This window comes from Molothrus aeneus, chromosome 4, assembly GCF_037042795.1.
Source record: "Molothrus aeneus isolate 106 chromosome 4, BPBGC_Maene_1.0, whole genome shotgun sequence".
NCBI classification, from domain to species: Eukaryota; Metazoa; Chordata; class Aves; order Passeriformes; family Icteridae; genus Molothrus; species Molothrus aeneus.
In genome coordinates, this window is record NC_089649.1 from 73,084,644 (window position 1) to 73,105,592 (window position 20,949).

Sequence of the window (20,949 nt, forward strand, 5' to 3'; positions counted from 1 at the left end):
AAGCCTGACAGGAGTCACACATTGAGTACATCTCTATGCAAACCTTGAGATAAGAAATGCTGATAGAAATGCCATGGAATAAAAAAGACATTGTTGAGAGAGAAACAGAAAGAAAAACAAGTCTCAAAAGATGACTTTACAAAAAAAAATGGATAGTTCAGAGAAATAAAACTATAAAAAATACATTAAGACCCACGAAAAGTAATTTTAGATTATTAACTTTAAAGCATTTGCAGTATGGTGTGGCAAAAGCTGATAAACCAAGAAATGCTTCTAGTGGATTGTAATTAAGAAATAGTTAGCTTCTAAGAGTAATAGTGTAAATTATAACTATATTATATATATAATCTCTATATATTATCTTTATATATCTATATACAGATAATTATAATCCATCTATACATAGATAATTATAATCTATCTATATATAGATTATCTAGCTATATCATCTATATGTCTAGATGGAATATAATATATAATAAATAACATAATAAAATATAATAAATAATATATCTATATTATACCTATATTATCTACATATCTATTATCTACATTATATACATAATATACATATTTATATATAGATAGAAATAATTGTAATCTATCTATATCTAGATAATCTGGCTGTATTATCTATATATGTCTATATATCTCTAAATATTATATATCTATATATTATCTATAGAGATATCTATATCTATAGTTACGTATTTATCTATCTATAACTCTATTATATACCTATAATATATCTATATTATATCACCCTTCCAATGAAACTAAAAACAGAATAAAAGTTTTTAAAACACCGCTCAGTTACCCCATCTCTAAGTCAAAAAAAGCTTAATCCAGGACACCTCCAACACTGCTGCCCTGTCCCTGAGAGGTTTGGCCAAATGAATCTTTCAGAGCTGCACCAGAAGATTTATTAAAGGAGGTTCTTTTGGAAAGCACAGCCACAGGAAACCCTGTGCAGCCTGGGCTCCTGGATCCTGATTTTTCAAGGAATTCTGGCCCCCGGGGTGGAAGCACCTCGAGCAGGACAGCGCCAGCAGAAGGGACAGCCCAGAGCAGCTCCTGCCCTGCCAGGGTGACGAGGGACAGCTCTGGTGGCAGCACAGTCCCAGAGGAGCCCTTCTGGGGCTGCTCAGCCCCACAGAGAGCAGGACAGGGGGTTTGGGGAGCTCCTCCCTGGAATCACAGAACCCTTCAGGAAAGATCTTTAACACCATCCAGTGCAACCCCAACTGCAGAGCACCAGGGCCACCACTGCCCCATGTCCCCAAGAGCCACATCCACAGGGCTGGAAATCCCTCAGGGATGGGCACTCCAAACCTCCCTGGGCACTTCCAATCCCTGACCCCCTTTCCACGAGGAATATTCCCAATAATCCACCCTGAGGCCGTTCCCTCTGCTCCTGTCCCTGTTCCCTGGGATAAGATCCCAAATCCCCCCGGCTGTGCCCTCCTGGCAGGAGCTGTGCAGAGCCACAAGGGCCCCCTGAGCCTCCTTTGCTCCAGGCTGAGCCCCTGCCCGGCTCCCTCAGGGACTCTGCAGCCCCTGCCCAGCTCCCTCAGGGATTCTCCAGCCCTTTCCCAGCTCCCTCAGGGACTCTCCAGCCCTTTCCCAGCTCTGTTCCTGCCCTGGCCACGCTCCAGCCCCTCCAGGGCTCTCCAGAGCTGCCCCAGCCCTGGAGGTGCCCCGGCAGTGCCAGCACAGGGACACTGTGGCACTGCCCTGGCCCTGCTGCCACCCCCAGCTGTCACTGGGTGCCAGGGGTGTCACATATCCAGCAGAGATTCCAGAGGGACACAGGGACACCCCAGCCCCCCAAACCCCACCCTGGATTTGGGGTGGGCACAGGACTGAGCTGCAGGGCTCCTCCAGCCGAGGGGACCAGCCTGGTGTCACCTCTGGTCCCCAGGTGCTCACTGCCAGCCCTGTGGAAGCAGAGCCAGGCACTCTCTGGGTCCCCAGGGAAGGGATTCCAGCATCTCCCCCTCCCCATCCTGCTGCCAGCCCCAATCCCAAACCCTGTCCCAGGAGTTGTGCCAGGATTCAGGCTCTGGGCTTGGCTTTGCCCCAGGATTTCACTCCCAGAGCAGAACCCAAGTGGGAAGTGCTGCTCCTCCATCCCTGTGAGGTGTTAACAATGGGAGCAAACTCCATGGATTTTTTTTGGATTCAGGCTCTGGGCTTGGCTTTGTGGATTTTCCTCCCAGAGGAGAACCCACTGTGAGAAATGCTGCTCCTCCACCTCTGTGAGGTTTTACAGATGGGAGCAAATTTCATGGATTTTATTTGGATTCGGGCTCTGGGCTTGGCTTTGTCCAGGATTTTCCTTCCAGAGCAGAACCCAGCATGGGAACCCTGCTCTTCCATCCCTGTGAGATTTTAAGGATGGGATCAAACTCCCAAAGCTGCTGGGAGCAGGGATAAGCCTGGGACAAACCCCATTTCCCAGGAATTACAGCAGGGGATGGAATTCCAGCAGGAATTGCAGCACTGGGATGGAATTCCAGCAGGAATTGCAGCACTGGGATGGAACTCCAGCAGGAATTGCAGCAGTGGGATGGAATTCCAGCAGGAATTGCAGCAGTGTGGGGTTCCAACCCTCCCTGCCCAAAAAGGGAACTCCAAAGGAGCAGCTCAGAGCATGAGGTGCTGGTGGGTGGCAGCAAAGCTGCTCCCAAGGCATTTCTGTGCTCTGAGGTAACTCTGCAAAGAGAATTTCAGCATTCACCCTCCTTGCCAGGGTTAAAACAGCAGCGGAGGAGAATTTCAAAGAATAAAAAGGCAAAAAAAAAATCCCTACCCTGGAATATTCAAGAGGCTGGATGGCAGCTGAGCACACGTGCAAAATTAAAATTCTTCAGAAGCAGAGCTGTGTGAAGAGCTAATTAGTTAATATCTGAATAATGAGGAGCTCCTTCAAACATCAGGAGCAGGAAAGCTGCCAGAGCAAGGGAGTGGGAGTTCTCCTTAAACTCCTCTACATGACTGGGCAAAGTAGAAATAGGGATTTTTTTTTTCCTTTTAGGTAATAAATATGTAAAAAGCACAATAGAGCAGAGGAGACAAGAGGTTCTCTGGGTGGCATTCCCACATTTCCTTCCCTCCCAGGACTCTTGGAAGGAGCCAGGCTTATTCACCAGGGGGATGTGGACACCCAAATTCACTCCAATGTTGAAAGCATTGTGAGAATCCCCAAAAAACAACATCAAATGTGCCAATAAATCTCTGCTCCTCCAGTGCAGAGCTCCCCAGGGGTTTTCCCAGGGCAGGACCAGGAGCTGACAACTCTGCAGAGGACACAGAACCCTGGCAGCAGCTCCAGAGCCAGAGAGGAGCTGCCAGCACTGAGGGAGGACCCGGTGACAGAGGGACAAAAGTGGCAGAGGGACATTCAGAGGGGACAAACCCTCCTTAAAAACCCTTTTCTAAAACCCTTTAAAACCCATTTTTAAAAACCCTTTTAAACCACTTTTTAAAAACGCTTTAAAACCCCTTTTTAAAACCCCACTTTAAAAACCCCTCTTAAAAAAACCCTCTTTAAAAACTCTTTAAAACCCCTTTTTAAAAACCCTTTAAAACCCCTCTTTAAAACCCCTCTTTAAAAACACTTTAAAACCCCTCTAAAACCTCTTTTTAAAAACCCTTAAAAATCCCTCTTTAAAACCCCTTTTTTAAAAACCCTTTAAAATCCCTTTCTAAAAACCCTTTAAAACCCCTCTAAAACCTCCTTTTAAAAACCCTTAAAAACCCCTCTTTAAAACCCCTCTTTTAAACCCCTTTTTAAAAAACCCTTTAAAACCCCTCTTTAAAAACCCTTTAAAACCCCTCTAAAACCTCTTTTTAAAAACCCTTAAAAACCCCTCTTTTAAACCCCTTTTTTAAAAAACCCTTTAAAACCCCTCTTTAAAAACCCTTTAAAACCCCTCTAAAACCCCTCTTTAAAAAACCCTTTAAAACCCTTCTTTTAAAAACCCTTTAAAACCCTTCTTTTAAAAACCCTTTAAAACCCCTCTTTAAAAACCCTTTTAAAACCCCTCTTAAAAAAACCCTTTTTAAAACCCCTTTTTAAAAACCCTTTAAAACCCCTCTTTTAAACCCCTTTTTTAAAAAACCCTTTAAAACCCCTCTTTAAAAAAAACCTTTTAAAACGCCTTTTTTAAAAACCCTTTAAAACCAGTCTAAAACCTCTTTTTAAAAACCCTTAAAAACCCCTTTTTTAAACCCCTTTTTTAAAAAACCCTTTAAAACACCTCTTTAAAAACCCTTTAAAACCCCTTTTTTAAAAACCCTTTTAAACCCCTTTTTTAAAAACCCTTTAAAACCCCTCTTTAAAAACCCTTTTAAAACCCCTTTTTAAAAAACCCTTTAAAACCCCTTTTTAAAAACCCTTAAAAAACCCCTCTTTTAAACTCCTCTTTAAAAACCCTTTAAAACCCCTCTTTAAAAACCCTTTAAAACCCCTCTTTAAAAACCCTTTAAAACCCCTCTTTTAAACCCCTTTTTAAAAACCCTTAAAACCCCTCTTTAAAACCCCTCTTTTAAACCCCTTTTTAAAAACCCTTTTAAACCCCTTTTTAAAAACCCTTTTAAAACCCCTTTTTAAAAACCCTTTAAAACCCCTTTTTAAAAACCCTTTAAAACCCCTTTTTAAAAACCCCTTAAACCCCCTCTTTAAAGGCCCTTCCCAGCCCCCAGCAGCAGGGGAAGCAGCCCTGGGCTCCAGCTCAGCTCAGCCTGCAGGAGGAGGGAAAGCAGAGCAGGAAAGGTCCCCGTGGCCCTGGCCACCCCCATCCCACCCCTCTGATCCTTCCAGAACCTTCCCTGGAAGGCCAGAGCTCGGCGGGGAGAGGCGGCAAGAGCAGGACAAGGAGGCACCCAAGGGCTCTGCCAGCAGAAAAATGGGAATGCACTGAAAACCTGAGCCTTGGGAGGCAAAAAAACCCCAAAACATGAGCAAGTGAAAAGTTCTAAAATGAAAACTAATCCTCCATCTTCACCTTCTCCTTCATAAGTTCAATAGTTTATAATGAAACACAAACTATCATAAATGTTGATTATTTGCCAGGAAAAATTGATTTTTTTTTTCAGGAATGGCAGCAGGGCTTGGGAAAAAGGGAAATTTGGGAATTACAGGGATTCACATCTCAGAGCTGTGTACAGAACCTCAGCACTGGTGAGGGGAAATTATCCACAAAATCTGGGTAATTTCAGGATATTCCTTCAGGCAGAGATAACACATTGAGCCAGACCAGTCCAGATCCTAAACACCAATTATTTCCCAGGAAAAACTCCTGATATTCTTTCAGGAATTGCAGAAGGGTTGGGAAAAAAGGGAAATTTGGGAATGACAGGGCTTCACATCTCAGAGCTGTGTACAGAACCTCAGGTGAGGGGAAATTATCCATAAGAAAATTATCTGGGATAATTTCAGGATATTCCTTCAGGCAGAGCCAACAAATTAAACCAGACCAGTCCACGTCCTAAATGCCAATTATTTCCCAGGAAAAACTCCTGATAAAACTCAGGAATTGCATCAGGGTTGGGAGAAAAGGGGTTATGGGAATTACAGGGATTCACATCTCAGAGCTGTGTACAGAACCTCAGGTGAGAGGAAATTATCCACAAAATCTGGGATAATTTCAGGATATCCCTTCAGGCAGAGATAACACTTTGAGCCAAACAAGTCCACATCCTAAATACCAATTATTTCCCAGGAAAAACTGATTATATTCTTTCAGGAATTGCAGCAGGGCTGGGAGAAAAGGGAAATTTGGGAATTACAGGGATTCAGATCTCAGAGCTGTGTACAGAACCTCAGCACTGGTGAGGGGAAATTATCCACAAAATCTGGGATAATTTCAGGATATTCCTTCAGGCAGAACCAACAAATTAAACCAAACCAGTCCAGATCCTAAACACCAATTATTTCCCAGGAAAAACTCCTGATCTTCTTTCAGGAATTGCAGCAGGGCTGGGAGAAAAGGGAAATTTGGGAATTACAGGGATTCACATCTCAGAGCTGTGTACAGAACCTCAGGTGAGGGGAAATTATCCATAAGAAAATTATCTGGGATAATTTCAGGATATTCCTTCAGGCAGAGCCAACAAATTAAACCAGACCAGTCCATGTCCTAAATACCAATTATTTCCCAGGAAAAACTCCTGATATTCTTTCAGGAATTGCAGAAGGGTTGGGAAAAAAGGGAAATTTGGGAATTACCGAGATTCACATCTCAGAGCTGTGTACAGAACCTCAGGTGAGAGGAAATTATCCATAAAATCTGGGTAATTTCAGGATATTCCTTCAGGCAGAGATAACACATTGAGCCAGACATTGAGCCAGACCAGGATCATAAATGCCAATTATTTCCCAGGAAAAACTGATTATATTCTTTCAGGAATTGCAGTAGGGCTGGGAAAAAAGGGAAATTTGGGAATGACAGGGATTCACATCTCAGAGCTGTGTACAGAACCTCAGGTGAGGGGAAATTATCCATAAGAAAATTATCTGGGATAATTTCAGGATATTCCTTCAGGCAGAGCCAACAAATTAAACCAGACCAGTCCACGTCCTAAATGCCAATTATTTCCCAGGAAAAACTCCTGATAAAACTCAGGAATTGCATCAGGGTTGGGAGAAAAGGGGTTATGGGAATTACAGAGATTCACATCTCAGAGCTGTGTACAGAACCTCAGGTGAGAGGAAATTATCCATAAAACCTGGATAATTTCAGGATATCCCTTCAGGCAGAGATAACACATTGAGCCAGACCTGTCTGGATCATAAATGCCAATTATTTCCCAGGAAAAACTGATTATATTCTTTCAGGAATTGCAGCAGAGTTGGGAGAAAAGGGAAATTTGGGAATTACAGGGATTCAGATCTCAGAGCTGTGTACAGAATCTCAGCACTGGTGAGGGGAAATTATCCACAAAATCTGGGATAATTTCAGGATATCCCTTCAGGCAGAACCAACAAATTAAACCAAACCAGTCCAGATTGTAAATACCAATTATTTCCCAGGAGTAACTCCTGATATTCTTTCAGGAATGGCAGCAGGGCTGGGAGAAAAGGGAAATCTGGGAATTACAGGGATTCACATCTCAGAGCTGTGTACAGAATCTCAGCACTGGTGAGGGGAAATTATCCACAAAATCTGGGATAATTTCAGGATATTCCTTCAGGCAGAGATAACGCATTGAGCCAGACCAGTCCAGATCCTAAACACCAATTATTTCCCAGGAAAAACTCCTGATCTTCTTTCAGGAATTGCAGCAGGGCTGGGAAAAAAAGGGAAATTTGGGAATTACAGAGATTAACCAGCTCTGAGTTGTCTGGAGAACCTCAGCACTGATAAAGAGAAATTATCCACAAAATCTGGGATTTTTCAGGATATTCCTTCAGGCAGAGAGAACTGTGCTTCACACATTGAGCCAGACCTGTCTGGATCATAAATGCCAATTATTTCCCAGGAAAAACTGATTATATTCTTTCAGGAATTGCAGCAGAGTTGGGAGAAAAGGGAAATCTGGGAATTACAAAGATTAACCAGCTCTGAGTTGTCTGGAGAACCTCAGCACTGATAAAGAGAAATTATCCACAAAATCTGGGATTTTTCAGGATATTCCTTCAGGCAGAGAGAACTGTGCTTCACACATTGAGCCAGACCAGTCCAGACCATAAATACTGATTATTTCCCAGGAGAAATTCCTGATATTTTTTTCCTCCCCACCAAAAAACCTGGGATCTGCACAGCACCAGCCTAAGAAAGGAACAACAACACAATTCCAGCAGCACTGCAAGGAACTGTCCTTTAAAATCCAATTCATTCTGGACATACCAAGGCTGCTTTTCAGGAGGGAAAATCAGGATTTGGGATTTTTTTTTTCGTTTTTTTTTTGCAGATTCCCTGTGTGGGTGGCAGGAAAAGGGGCTGAAAGCTCCTTCAAAAGCTCCTGGGAGGTTTTTATGAGCAGACAATTTACAGTTGTTGCAGGCAGATTCCTGAGCGAGCCCTGTGGCCAAACAGCCCCTGCTGCTCCTCCTCTGCTGGGAGCTGATATTCCTGAATTCCTGCCTGGAAAAGGGCTGGGATTCATGGAGCCCAGGAAAAGTCTCAATAACTCAGTGTGATTTTAGCTCATTGTGCTGATATTCCTGAATTCCTGCCTGGAAAAGGGCTGGGATTCATGGAGCCCAGGAAAAGTCTCAATAACTCAGTGTGATTTTAACTCATTGTGCTGATATTCCTGAATTCCTGCTTGGAAAAGGGCTGGGATTCATGGAGCCCAGGAAAAGTCTCAATAACTCAGTGTGATTTTAACTCATTGTGCTGATATTCCTGAATTCCTGCTTGGAAAAGGGCTGGGATTCATGGAGCCCAGGAAAAGTCTCAATAACTCAGTGTGATTTTAACTCATTGTGCTGATATTCCTGAATTCCTGCTTGGAAAAGGGATGGGATTCATGGAGCCCAGGAAAAGTCTCAATAACTCAGTGTGATTTTAGCTCATTGTGCTGATATTCCTGAATTCCTGCTTGGAAAAGGGCTGGGATTCATGGAGCCCAGGAAAAGTCTCAATAACTCAGTGTGATTTTAGCTCATTGTGCTGATATTCCTGAATTCCTGCTTGGAAAAGGGATGGGGCTGCTGGAAAGGAGATTCATGGAGCTCAGGAAAAGTCTGGAGCACTCAGTGCCATTCCAGCTCAGTGTGCTGATATTCCATGAATTCCTGCCTAAAAAAGGGATGGGGCTGCTGGGGATGGGATTCCTGGAGCCCAGGCCAAGTCTGGAGCATTCAGTGTGATTTTAGCTCAGTGTGCTGATATTCCTGAATTACTGCCTGGAAAGGGGATGGAACTACTGGGATGGGATTCATGGAACCCAGGCCAAGTCTCAATCACTCAGTGTGATTTTAACTCAGTGTGCTGATATTCCTGAATTCCTGCCTGGAAAAGGGATGGGATTCATGGAGTCCAGGCAAAGTCTGGAGCACTCAGTGTCATTTCAGCTCAGTGTGCTGATATTCCAGGAATTACTGCATAAAAAAGGGATGGGATTCGTGGAGCCCAGGCCAAGTGTCAAACACTCAGTGTGATTTTAGCTCAGTGGGCAGCCCCATGGGGTTTTACAGATGCTGGGGATGAATTTTTGGATGATTTCCCTCATGATGGGAGCCTGAGGAGACACTTGAGGGTGAGGAAAGGAAAATCCCCTCCATCCCAAAGCTGGTCCAGGCTCTCCTTCCTCTCTCCCACCAGGGCTGATGGGCACAGCCCAGCAGGGCTGTCCCAGGAGGAGCAGAAATTCCCTCACCAGCCTGGGATAAACCCAGGGCAGCCGCTCATCCACGGGCTGAGCTTCCTCCTCTGCACATCTGCACCACAGAACATTGTCCCTGTGTCACCCCAGGACAGGCTGGGACAGCCTGGCCACCCCTGCTCGAGCCCCAAGGATGCTCCTGCTCTCCCTGCTCATCCAGGGCAACCAGAATTCCCAAACTGGGACAGCCTGGCCACCCCTGCTCCAGCCCCAAGGATGCTCCTGCTCTCCCTGCTCATCCAAGGGAACCGAAATTCCCAGCTGGGACAGCCTGGCCACCCCTGCTCCAGCCCCAAGGATGCTCCTGCTCTCCCTGCTCATCCAGGGCAACCAGAATTCCCAAACTGGGACAGCCTGGCCACCCCTGCTCCAGCCCCAAGGATGCTCCTGCTCTCCCTGCTCATCCAAGGGAACCGAAATTCCCAGCTGGGACAGCCTGGCCACCCCTGCTCCAGCCCCAAGGATGCTCCTGCTCTCCCTGCTCATCCAAGGGAACCAAAATTCCCAGCTGGGACAGCCTGGCCAGCCCTGCTCGAGCCCAGCAGCTCCAGGGATGCTCCTGCTCTGTCCTTTCCATGCTCATTCAGAACCAGAATTCCCTGGAATCAGAACTCCCAGCTGGGACAGCCTGGCCAGCCCTGCTCCATCCCAGCTCCAGGGATGCTCCTGCTCTGTGCTCTCCCTGCTCCTTCAGAACCAGAATTCCCAGACTGGGACAGCCTGGCCACTCCTGCTCCATCTCAGCAGCCCCAAGGATGCTCCTGCTCTCCATGGTCATCTAAAGGAGCCAGAATTCCCAAACTGGGACAGCCTGGCCACTCCTGCTCCAGGGATGCTCCTGCTCTCCATGCTATTCCAAGGGAACCAGAACTCCCAGCTGGGACAGCCTGGCCACTCCTGCTCCATCCCCAGGGATATTCCTGCTCTGTGCTCTCCCTGCTCCTTCAGAACCAGAATTCCCAGACTGGGACAGCCTGGCCACTCCTGCTCCATCCCCAGGGATATTCCTGCTCTGTGCTCTCCCTGCTCCTTCAGAACCAGAATTCCAGAGGCTCAGGAAGGGCAGGGAAGGGACAGAGCTGAGCTCAGGATGTGAGAGCACAGCTGGAACCCAGAGCCCCAAAGCCCAGGGCCAGTCTAGACACTGGGAAGCCACAAAGGAGCCCAGCATGGGGTGGAGGGAGCAGATCCAGCTGGGAAACAGCTCCCAGGAGGTGGGAGAGGACAAAAACCCCTCCCCATGAGCACAGAGCAGCAATGAGCCAGATTTGTGTCTGCCCAAACCTCCTGAACTTCCCTAAACTCATCACAACTCAGTCCTGGCTCTGGCCCCACCAAATCCCCCTGTGCCAGCTCCTGCCTGGGCTGGAAACCTGGGATACCCACAGCCAAACCTCCTCTAGCTGGGTCACTTTTCCACCCTGTACCAAGGGCACAACTGCGGGAAACTGCAAAACTCCGAAGATTTTTAGAAAGTTGTAAAACAGCTTCCATTTCAGGAGATGCTGGGAGCCCAGAGGGGATAAGGAAGAATCCCAGGACTTGCTTGAGTCCTATCTGGGTGGCACAGAGTAAAGAAGTTGACAGTTGTGTTCAGCTACTGGACACAGTTTTTTGAGGGTTGTTTTGGTACTTTTCCTCCTTTGAGTTCCTTTAGCAAAGTGTTTAAGTCCCTTGCTAAAGTGCAAAGTGCTTTATAAGGAGGAATTGAAGGTCACCAACGCTGTGAGGTGGGAAAAGTTGGTTATTGTATAGTTGAGAGGAACTGAGCAATATCCAAAACTGTGCATGGCAAGCAGAGCACCTGACACTACTGAGAAATCACTGCTGTATCCACCACATCCACCTTGGAGTTCCTCTGGTTTGGCAGCACTGTTCATCTGAGTTTCTGGGCTGTTCCCCAAGTTCAGCTCAGGAACCCTGGATGCCACAGCAGTTTCTGGGCTCTGTTTCCCAGGTTCAGCTCCACAACCCTGGATGCCACAGCAGTTTCTGTGCTCATTTTCCCAAGTTCAGCTCCACTATCCTGGATGCCACAGCAGTTTCTGTGCTCATTTTCCCAAGTTCAGCTCCACAACCCTGGATGCCACAGCAGTTTCTGGGCTGTTCCCCAAGTTCAGCTCCACAACCCTGGATGCCACAGCAGTTTCTGGGCTCATTTTCCCAAATTCAACTCCACTATCCTGGATGCCACAGCAGTTTCTGGGCTCATTTTCCCAAATTCAACTCCACTATCCTGGATGCCACAGCAGTTTCGGTGCTGTTTCCCAGGTTCAGCTCCAGAATCCTGGATGCCACAGGACCAGAACTGGCAGAATTCCAACCCAGCTCCATTGGAAAATACAGCAGAAAATAACCCAGAGAACATTCCCTGCCCACAGCATCAGCCCCAGCTCAGGAGCAAAGAATTCCAGGCTGGGAGGGGCTGGGCTGGAATTCCCAGAGCAGCTGGAGCTGCCCCTGATCCCTGGCAGTGCCCAGTCCAGGCTGGACCCTGGCACAGTGAAAAGTGGAGGAACAGGATCATCCTTAAGGTCCCTTCCCACCCAAAGCACTCCAGGATTCCCTGATCTGTCAAACATCCCAGACACAAAACCCTAATAAATATAACACACATAATCCTAAAAAATAATAAATATCTAACATAATCCTAACATAATATAAACATAATCCTAAATAAATATATGCACATAATCCTAAAAAAACCCCAAAAAAGAGGAGCTGGAGCTTCTGTGTCCCAGCTGGGCACAGGGAGGTGCCAAGCAGGGAATGGTGATGGAAAACACCCAGGCCAGGCACTGCCCTGCAGGAGCTGAGCCAGGAATTAGGGAGCTCAGCTTAACTCCAGCCCTGCCTTAATCCACCCAGGAGCTGCCCACGACCTCACTGAGCCTCCTTGCACTGCTCTGATCCCTGAAAATTCCCATTTTCTGTTCCACAGTCTCACATCTCCATGATGCTGGCTGAAGTCCCAGCCTGGCTGATCCATTCCCACCCCAGGTACAACATTCCTGCTTCTCCTGCAGGGCACTGGGGAGCACCAAACAGGATGGGCACAGAGCCCCAAGGAACAGCCTGGAAAGCAAACACACACCTGGGAGGGAGCAAAACCCGGGCAGGAGCTGTTGGCAGGACACAAAAACCACAGAATCGGGCAGGCAAGTACAAGAACCACCTGGAAATCATTGCCAGGGGACAAAAACCCCAGGGAATCACAGAAATCACCTGGAAATTGTTTAAAGTGGACAAAAAAGGCCAAAGAATCAAGCAAGGAATTACAAAAATCACCTGGAAATTGTTTAAAGTGGACAATAAAGTCACAGAATTAGGCAAGGAATAACAAGAATCACCTGGAAATCATTGCCAGGGGACACAAAAGGCTGGGAATTACAAGAATCACCTGGATGATATCGTTTAAAGTGGACAATAAAGGCAGGGAATAACAAGAATGACCAGGAAATCATTGCCAGGGGACACAAAAGTCACAGAATGAGGCAGGGAATTACAAGAATCACCTGGAAATCATTTGAAGAGGACAAAAAAGGCCAAAGAATCAAGCAAGGAACTACAAGGATCACCTGGAAATTGTTTCCAGTGGATACCAAAGTCACAGAATCAGGCAAGGAATAACAAGAATCACCTGGAAATCATTTGAAGAGGACCAAAAAAGCCAGGGAATCAGGCAGGGAATTACAGAAATCACCTGGAAATTGTTTGAAGATGACAAAAAAGGCCAAAGAATCAAGCAAGGAATTACAAGGATCACCTGGAAATTGTTTAAAGAGGACAAAAAAGTCACAGAATGAGGTAGGGAATTACAAGAATCACCTGGAAATCATTTGAAGAGGACCAAAAAAAAAAAAAAAAAAAAAAAAAAAAGACAGGGAATCAGACAGGGAATTAGGAATTACAAGAATCATTTGGAAATAATTTGAAGACAACAAAAAAGGCCAAAGAATCAAGCAAGGAATTACAAGGATCACCTGGAAATTGTTTAAAGTGGACAAAAAAGTCACAGAATCAGTCAGAGAATAACGAGAATCACCTGGAAATCATTTGAAGAGGACCAAAAAAAAAGCCAGAGAATCAAGCAGGGAACTACAAGAATCACCTGGATGTCATTTAAAGAGGACAATAAAGGCAGGGAATAACAAGAATTACCAGGAAATCCTTGTCAGGGGACACAAAAAACCACAGAATCTAACAAGGAATAACAAGAATCACCTGGAAATTGTTTCCAGTGGATACCAAAGTCACAGAATCAGGCAAGGAATAACAAGAGTCACCTGGAAATCATTGCCAGGGGACAAAAAAAGCCACAGAATCAAGTAGGGAATTACAGAAATCACCTGGAAATCATTTGAAGAGGACAAAAAAGGCCAAAGAATCAAGCAAGGAACTACAAGGATCACCTGGAAATTGTTTCCAGTGGATACCAAAGTCACAGAATCAGGCAAGGAATAACGAGAATCACCTGGAAATCATTTGAAGAGGACCAAAAAAAAGCCAGAGAATCAAGCAGGGAACTACAAGAATCACCTGGATGTCATTTAAAGAGGACAATAAAGGCAGGGAATAACAAGAATTACCAGGAAATCCTTGTCAGGGGACACAAAAGTCACAGAATCTAACAAGGAATTACAAGAATCACCTGGAAATAATTTGAAGATGACAAAAAAGGCCAAAGAATCAAGCAAGGAATTGCAAGGATCACCTGAAAATCATTGCCAGGGGACAAAAAAGAGAGGGATAACAAGAATCACCTGGATGTCATTTAAAGAGGACAAAAAAAGGCAGGGAATTACAAGAATCACCTGGAAATAATGGGAAGAGAAAAAAAAAAGCCACAGAATCATGCAGGGAATTACAAGAATCACCTGGAAATAATTTGAAGATTAAAAAAAAGCAAGAATCATGTGGAAATCATTGCCAGGGGGCACAAAAGTAGGGAATTACAAGAATCACCTGGATGTTGTTTAAAGAGGACAAAAAAGGGAACAAGAATCACCTGGAAATCGTTTCCAGAGGATACAAAAGCCACAGAATCAAGCAAGAAATAATAAGAATCACCTGGAAATCATTGCCAGGGACAAAAAAAAAAAGAAAAAAAGAGAAAAGAAAGTCACAGAATCAGGCAGGGAATCACAAGAATCACCTGAAAATAATTTGAAGAGGACATAAAAAGCCAGGGAATCAGGCAGGGAATTACAAGAATTACCTGGAAATAATTTGAAGAGGACATAAAAAGCCAGGGAATTACAAGAATCACCTGGAATCGTTGGAAGAGGACACAAAAGGCAGGGAATTACAAGAATTACCTGGAAATAATTTCCAGAGGACACAAAAGTCATGGAATCAAGCAAGGAATAACAAGAATCACCTGGATATTATTTGAAGATTACAAAAAAAGCCACAGAATCAAGCAAGGAACAACAAGAATTGCCTGAAATCATTGCCAGGGGACACAAAAGGCAGGAAATCAGGCAGGGAATAACAAGAATCACCTGGAAAACATTTAAAGAGGACAACAAAAAAAAAAAGGCAGGGAATAACAAGAATCACCTGGAAAATATTTAAAGTGGACAAAAAAAGGCAGGGAATAACAAGAATCACCTGGAAATTGTTTCCAGAGGCCAAAAATTCACAGAATCAGGCAGGGAATAACAAGAATCACCTGGAAAATATTTAAAGAGGACAAAAAAAAAGGTAGGGAATAACAAGAATCACCTGGAAAATATTTAAAGAGGACAAAAAAAAAGGTAGGGAATAACAAGAATCACCTGGAACAGGGGCACAAAAGTCACAAATCAGGCAAGGAATAACAAGAATCAGCTGGAAATTGTTTCCAGAGGACACCAAAGTCACGGAATCTGGCAGGGAATTAATTACAAGAATCACCTGGGAATCACTGCCAGGGGACAAAAACAGGGAATAACAAGAATCGCCTGGAAATCATTTGAAGAGGACAAAAAAAAAAAAAAAAAAAAGAAAAAAAAGGCAGAGAATCAAGCAAGGAATCCCAAAAATCACCTGGGAATAAAGGCTGAGCCCTCCCAGCCCCTGGCACGGACAGGGACAGGAGGCACAGCTGAGCTGCCAGGGCCATGGAGGCACTGAAAAGGGACAATTCCTGCTCCAACAGCAGCTCCCAGGGAAAGGCAGGAGGGCTTTGCAGCCGGGGGGATTTTAAAGCACAGAAAAGACACAAAACCGCGGTGAGCGCACGCGGGTGGCTCCCAGGGCTGCTTTAACTCATCAAATGCTGATTAAAAAGTCCTGGAATTTATCAAAGGATGCTGAAAAATCCTGCACGAGCTGCCCAGGGCTTGCAGAGCTCAGGATGATGAAGCAGAGAGGATTAAAAAGTGACTTAATCCAGGCTGGGCTGGAGCCAGGAGGTGACACCAGGTGCACAAGGACACTGCAGAGGAGCAAGGACAGCAAAACATCCCCAGCGGGGAAGAAAAACTGATTTAAATCATTTAAACTGCTTTTAGATTACTGAAACCGCTTTAAAATGCTTTTAAATTCAGATATCACAGGGCTAGCCCTCAGTATCGCAGGGAAATGGGGGAGGTGTTACCCCATTTTAGGGGGTGCCCTAAGGAAACCCCACTGTCACCCATCTCTAGAACGACACAGGCCAGCGCTGATTAAAAATAATACAAACAGGTTTTGTAACACAGAATACAAAAATAAATACAGACCCAGCTCAAGGGGACAGAAACTTCAATTAAACACAATAAAAATAAGAGCACTGGGGTATCACAGTCAACAAACTTCAACTTCAAGCAACAAACTTCAATTAAACACAATAAAAATAAGAGCACTGGGGTATCACAGTCAACAAACTTCAACTTCAAGCAACAAACTTCAATTAAACACAATAAAAATAAGAGCACTGGGGTATCACAGTCAGCCAAGAGCTGGTTGGAAGTTAAAAAGTTTCTCTTCCTTTAAAAGCTTTTCAAACACTTTTCTTACAAACATTTTTTGTAATATTTAATACTAAATATATTGTTCAATATATCAATATAAAGAGCTATAAAAATATATCTATTTTTATATATAAAAATATAGGTATATATTTATATAAGTACATTGAAATATATAAAATATATCATTTTATATATAAAATGCATATAAAGTATTTATATATATATATATACAAACCCCAGCTCAAGGGGACAGAAAGAGCAACAAACTTCAATTAAACACAATAAAAATGAGAATACTTGGGTATCACAGCCAAGAGTTGGTTTTAGGTTAGAAAGTTCTTCAAACATTTTTATTACAAATATTTTTGTAATACATAATACTAAAAATATTTTTAAATATATATAAATATATATATATATAATGTATAAATATATACAAATATATCTCTAAATACAAACCCCAGCTCAAGGGGACAGAAAGAGCAACAAACTTTAATTAAACACAATAAAAATGAGAGCACTGGGGTATCACAGCCAAGAGCTGGTTTTAGGTTAGAGAAAGTTCTTCAAACGTTTTTATTACCAACATTTTTTGTAATACATAATACTAAAAATATTTTCAAATATATCAATATATAAAAATAGATATTTTATATAGAAATATATAAAAATATATAAAATATATTAAAATATATATATATAAAATAAATCTCTAAATACAAAACCCAGCTCAAGGGTACAGAAAGAAAAAAACTTCAATAAAACACAACAAAAGTGACAGCACTGGGGTATCACAGCCAAGAGCTGGTTTTAGGTTAGAGAAAGTTCTTCAAACATTTTTATTTTGTAATACATAATACTAAAAATATTTTCAAATATATCTATATATAAATATATATTTTATATAGAAATATATATATTTTATATAGAAATATATATTTTTTATATAGAAATATATATTTTTATATAGAAATATATATTTATTTATATAGAAATATATATTTTTTTATATAAAATAGATCTCTAAATACAAACCCCAGCTCAAGGGGACAGAATGAAAAAACTTCAATTAAACACAATAAAAATGAGAGCTCTTGGCTATCACAGTCAGCCAAGAGCTGGTTTTAACTTACAGCCTCTCTTCCCCTAAAAGGTTTTCTGACCCTGCAGAATTAAAGGAATCTCCCAAACCCAGACCAAGAGAGGACCCAAAATCCCTCTGTAAATTCAGGTGTGAGCAGAGAGAGAGCAGGAGATGCAATTAGCAGCCATGGGTGTGATTAGGAGAGGCTGGAGGGCAGGGAGAACAGCCTGGACTGGATCCCAGAGCACCCCAGGGTGCTGAGCCCGGGGTCCTTCAAATGCCACCGAGCCCTGGCAGGGCACAGAGCCCCGGGCTGCACTGCCACCGGGGTCCCCAGTGCCCTCAATGAGGCCCCAGTGCCCTCAATGGGATCCCAATTCCCCCACCGGGGTCCCCAGTGCCCCAGTGAGGCCCCAGTTCCCTCAATGGGATCCCCAGTGCCCCCAGAAGGATCCCAGTGCCACCAATGGGGTCCCAATTCCCCCACTGGGTTCCCCAGTTCCCTCAATGGGATCCCCAGTGCCCCCAGCAGGATCCCAGTGCCCCTCATTGGGGTCCCCAGTGCCCCCATCTGTGATCCCCAATTCCCCCATCGGGATCCCAGTGCCCCCAGCAGGATCCCCAGTCCCCCTCATTGGGCTCCCCAGTGCCCCCATCAAGATCCCAATTCCCCCATCTGTGATCCCCAATTCCCTCAGTGGTGTCCCCAATGCCCATCAGGATGATCCCAGTGCCCCATCGGGGTCCCCAATTCCCCCATCAGGGATCCCCAATTCCCCCATCAGGATGATCCCAGTGCCCCATCGGGGTCCCCAATTCCCCCATCAGGGATCCCCAATTCCCCCATCAGGATGATCCCAGTGCCCCATCAGGGATCCCCAATTCCCCCATCAGGATGATCCCAGTGCCCCATCGGGGTCCCCAATTCCCATCCCGGGCTGCTCCCCCCAGCTGGAGCAGGGAGGACCCCAAGGAGGCCCCTCCTGGCAGGAATTTGTGCCCCTGGCATGTGTCACCCTGCTGGGCTGGGCTGGAGCCCAGCACCCACAGGGACCAAGGCTGGGACCCTCAGCTGCCATCTGAGCCCTGGGAATGTCCCTGAGGAGCCAGGAACCCATGGAAACCCAACTGTGCACCTGTGAAATGCCAAATCTGCCAGCAAAGGGGTCAGGAACCCATAAAAACCCAATTGTGCACCTATGAAATGCCAACTCTGCACAGCAAAGGGGTCAGGAACCCATAAAAACCCAATTGTGCACCTGTGAAATGCCAAATCTGCACAGCAAAGGGGTCAGGAACCCATGGAAACCCAACTGTGCACCTGTGAAATGCCAAATCTGCCAGCAAAGGGGTCAGGAACCCATGGAAACCCAACTGTGCACCTGTGAAATGCCAAATCTGCCAGCAAAGGGGTCAGGAACCCATAAAAACCCAATTGTGCACCTGTGAAATGCCAACTCTGCACAGCAAAGGGGTCAGGAACCCACAAAAACCCAATTCTGCACCAAATAAAGCACAATTCTGCAAACCAAGGGCAGCAGGAACTGCTGAAAATCAAATTCAGGAAACTAAAAAACCCAGTAAAAGCCCAGTTCTGCACCAATAAAAGCCCAATTCTGGAAACCAAAGGAACCAATAAAAACCCAATTCTGCAAATGAAAGGAACCCATAAAAACCCAATTCTGCAAATGAAAGGAACCCATAAAAACCCAATTCTTCACCAATAAAAGCCCAATTCTGCAAACCAAAGGAACCAATAAAAGCCCAGTTCTGCAGACCCAAGGAATCAATAAAAGCCCAATTCTGCAAACAAAAGGAACCAATAAAAACTCAATTCTGGAAACCAAAGGAACAAATAAAAACCCAATTCTGCAAATCAAAGGAACCAATCAAAACCCAATTGTGCAAACCAAAGGAACCCATAAAAACCCAATTCTGCAAATCAAAGGAACCCATAAAAACCCAATTCTGCAGACCCAAGGAATCAATAAAAGCCCAATTCTGCACCAATAAAAGCCCAATTCTGCAAATGAAAGGAACCCATAAAAACCCAATTCTGCACCAATAAAAGCCCAATTCTGCAAACCAAAGGAACCAATAAAAGCCCAGTTCTGCAGACCCAAGGAATCAATAAAAGCCCAATTCTGCACCAATAAAAGCCCAGTTCTGCAGACCCAAGGAATCAATAAAAGCCCAGTTCTGCCAACCCAAGCCCCAGCACTCCAGCCAGGCTCTGAGCTGAGCCCTGGGAGTTCCTGGAAGAGAAGCCAGCCTGGCTCCTGGACACACAATTATTCCATGATGCCCACAAGAAATGAGTCACCTTTTATATAAAAAAAATAAAAACTCAAGTTTCCACCATCCTCCTTTCCTGCCGCGGGCGTTCACTCTGAGCCGGGCCAGTTTAACTCTGCCATCCTTGCTGATCATTAATTAGAATTGAATGTCCCCACATCCAGCAGGGAATGAATAAAACCCAAACCCCTCCCAGCCCGGATATTTCACAGAGTTAAGTGAGTTCTGTGTTTCTCCGGTGGAAATGCAAAGCTCCACATCAAACCCAGCTCCTCACCTAACTTTAATATCAAGAGACGAGATCAGCTGCACTTTTTGTCCTCTGAAATGGAAATAAATAAAAACACCCACACTCCTCACCCCGGCAGCTCCCACCCATCCAAACCAGGTTTTGCAGAATAGTAAATCCCATTTCCACTGCTCGGTTTGCCTTGAGAAGCTTCATGGGAGAAGTCCAGGAAAGAAAAGTGCAAGAATTCCCAATAAACGAGGGGATGGGCAATACTGGAGCACACCCAGGGCTCTGCTGCTCCACAAATCCCAAAGTTTCCGTGCCCAGCCCGGTGCCAGCGCTGCAGCATCGCCGCAAATCCCAGAGCTCCGAGCCTCGGCTGGGCACGGAGGCCCCAGGAGCTGCTCCAGGGGTTCCAGCCGGGAAATTGGAGCAGGGAAATAAATCCAGGGGAGGCTCCAGCCCTGAGCGCAGCCAGCCCTGCCCAGCTGGGGCTGATGCGGAGCAGCCCAAACCCCAAATTCCCCTCCCGGAGGCACCGGGCTGAGCTCGGAGATAACGAACGGCGTTATCTGTTCGCGGTTTAACCCCGGTTATTTCTCAGGGTTTCCGTGATGTTCCCGGTGATCGGGAGGAGCTGGAATTGCCCCCATCCAATGTTCGGGTATCACAAACAATCCCCATCCATTCGGGTATCACACACACACGCCTGCCTCGGCAAACGCCTTGGGGGGACTCAAAGTCCTTGGGAGAACTTCTGCAGCACTTCCAGGGCGGGGAACGACGGGGGAATTACAAGGATGGGGGAATTACAAGGATGGGGAATTACAAGGATGGGGGAATTACAAGGATGGGGGAATTACAAGGATGGGGGAATTACAAGGATGGGGGAATTACAAGGATGGGGGAATTATCTCAGGGTAGCGATGTGACTTGGTCCAGCAAGCCACGACAGGGCTGGGATGTGGATAACTGATCTAAAACAGTGCCATTTTTTAGGAAATCGGGCGATTCCTCATCAGACGCAGGTTACCACTAACATCACACGGGCACCGGGGCCAGAG

At 45.1% G+C, this 20,949-nt stretch overlaps 1 protein-coding gene across 2 annotated transcripts in view; it reads right to left on the reverse strand.

Annotated features, from left to right (window-relative positions):
* The window catches only part of EXOC6B (exocyst complex component 6B), a 311,133-nt gene that overhangs the window by 289,765 nt on the left and 419 nt on the right, over window positions 1-20,949 (reverse strand). The window lies entirely within an intron of this gene.